This window comes from Orbicella franksi, chromosome 8 (genome assembly GCF_964199315.1).
Source record: "Orbicella franksi chromosome 8, jaOrbFran1.1, whole genome shotgun sequence".
Classification (NCBI taxonomy): Eukaryota; Metazoa; Cnidaria; class Anthozoa; order Scleractinia; family Merulinidae; genus Orbicella; species Orbicella franksi.
The window spans coordinates 16993263-16996177 of NC_138152.1; positions in this window are offsets into that span (position 1 = coordinate 16993263).

Below are 2915 nucleotides of genomic sequence, written 5' to 3' on the forward strand. Positions count from 1 at the left end.
CAAAAAATTATCATGACGTCATTAAGAAGTCATTGTGAGGTCATTTCATCAAATAATGACCTGACCAGTGACCGCACTTAGGCTATTTAATAGTGCTGAGAGCACTGCCTGTGACTTCACAATTCGATTTTTTTTTCTTTCCAAATATTGGCTGTTGACCTTCTGTTCTGATAGGGTCTAAAAGTACTCATGAGTGACCACGAGTGACCACGAGTGACCACGAGTGAGATTACATCAAAAAATGTCAGTGATGTTATTATGACGTCATCAAGAAGTCATTGTGAGGTCACATCATTAAATAATGACCTTACCACCACACTGAGGCTATTTACTGGTGTAGTAATCAAAGATTAGAACAGTGGCCGTGCTTCACAATTCCATTTTTTTTCCTTTTCAAATATTAGCTGCTTTTTTACTTGTGCAAGGGAAGAAAAATTCGCCCGATTTGACTAAAAACTGTGCGCGGACTTTGCATGCTTTGTTTGATCGCATAACAGATAAACCATTCTGGCCGGAAAATACGGCCTTTTGGCAACCTACAAAACTAGGTGGAAAATCTCGTACAGACTCGACTAGGATTGCGTTACACCGCGTAAACGTAACTAGTGATCACTAGTGTAACTAGAACATGTCCGATAATTTTTAGCGACGACTCAAGATAAAGGAGGTGTCTCCTCTATGTCCTTCCCTTCCCCCGGAGTCCCCGGAGATGTTTAAAATCGTGGTATGTGGGCTATAGATTTCAGATTGCATGCCATAAAATGAAAGGGAAACCCAAAATTTGAAAATGAATTGAAAGCAAGTTGAAACATAAATTTTGCGAGTTGCAGTTAGGCAAATGGGCACGATTTGTTGTCAGAAAACTAACTTAACCCCGAATTGCACAGCTTACCAAAACACCGTGATTTGTGGTCAGAATGGTTTATTCGACGTTCCAAGGTTAACATCTTTCAATTGCGAAAACAAGAGGTAAACTCGCGCAATTTAAACAAATACAAACGCAGGATAAAACTGTTTGGCGACGCGCTGTATGGTGGTTCGGCTGGCCGAAATCGCGAAACTTAATTTTCTCAAGAAATATTTGTTATAAGTTTTAGCGTTCTGAAATTGAACGTTCACTTGCGGAAACAAATCTTGAAGAAATACTTTTACTGGAAGTTTATAGTTCCCTACAAAGCTTATAGTTTGACAAGTTTAATTCATTCATTAGTAGTTCAACCTCACGTGCAGATCGTTATCTGTTATTCGATCAACCAAAACTGGCAAAGTCCGCGAGTGAAGTTTTGAGCCTTTACACTACGTTTAATAAGATCGCTCGGATTTTCTTACCTTTCACAACTGAAAAAAGATCACAAATGAAGCATGAAAGAACAGAAGATAGGGTCTAAAAGTACTCACGAGTGACCACGAGTGACCACGAGTGACCACGAGTGACCACGAGTGACCACGAGTGACCACGAGTGACCACGAATGACCACGAATGTGGAACCTTCCAGGACATGTCTGCCAGTCTGTTCAACAGCCTACCTGCTAACCTAAGAATTTGTAGCGATTTCAAAATTTTCTGCAGGGAAGTCAGAAAACACATTCTTAGGTCAAGATGCAATCAATAGTTGCTTTAATGATAAGATTTTTATAATTTACATTAGGATTATCTTACTGTAATTTTTATTTGTAAGATTTATTTTGTCAAATTGTAAATTTTTGTCTTTTATATCCAATTTTATATTCCAATTATATCCAATCTTATATTTAGTATTAACATGAAAAGAGCCATGTATTATGGATACACTGTTAATACGCCATTATTATTATTATTATTATTATTATATTATTATTATTATTATTAGCTACTTTCTCTGACACTTGCCTTGCAAAAAAGGACAAAAGATATGAGGGACTTGGGGTTTTCCGTTAGCCACAAGTCGGTTTAATGTATATCGTGGAGATCTATGATAAGGATATTATTTCCTTTCCCAGTTTTCCATCAATAAACGAACGCGAATCAAAGCGAACGAAGAGCCGTTTGGAATGTCTTAACAATGGGGTGTTTTAATTTCTTTCTTGAATTTTTCTTTGGAGATGTTTCTCTAATACGTCCATGTTGTTTACCATCTTATTTACGTGGCTTCTGAATTCATGAAAGGCTTGCAGCGTACGCTGCAAGTCTGCTGGGGCCAAAACAAGACTTCTAGCAATGCCTCATATTGTTCCTTTAACGGTCGTCCAAACGGTCCACCTTGAAACACAAATGTTTCTGTTGCTGATCAGCCGATCGCTGAACAAACGCAACGCTATGAAAGGAGGAACTTTTTCTTTTAATAAGTTTTAGATTTTACTACATTGAGACTGCTGATAGCTGTCATTGAGTATGCAGGCTTTCAACATGATATAACTATCTCTGTAAACGTTTTTGTTTTTCACGCAATTTGAGTGCGCTACCGTTCCGATTTCAACATTCACGCATTCGGGCATTGCGTAGTTTTTTCGGGCAAGAAGGTCACCGCCGCCCCCCCTCCCTCCCCCAATTCCGAAAGTGCCCATACGCCTATGCCCGAAAGCTTTAGTTACTTTGGTCACGGCGCACATTTACTTTCTATTTATTGTACTTTTTTTGTTTCTGTGTTCTTGTTGAACGTGCATGAGCAAAACAACTCCTGCATCACGAGGTTCTGTTACATTCAGACTGTTAATAAATTAATTACCAAAGGTGAAAAGCGAGACGCGAAACAACCGCGTGACAGCACCCAGACAATAGTGAAACGCGATAGCCACATAAAGGCAGGCATATTGTAGTAACGATCGAAGCGACGTCGTGACAATGAGACGACCACATTTTTAACGGAGATCAACGAAAAGTACATTGCATCACAATCGTGGCGCAGAAAGAAAACTAACAAGACGACAACAGGCAA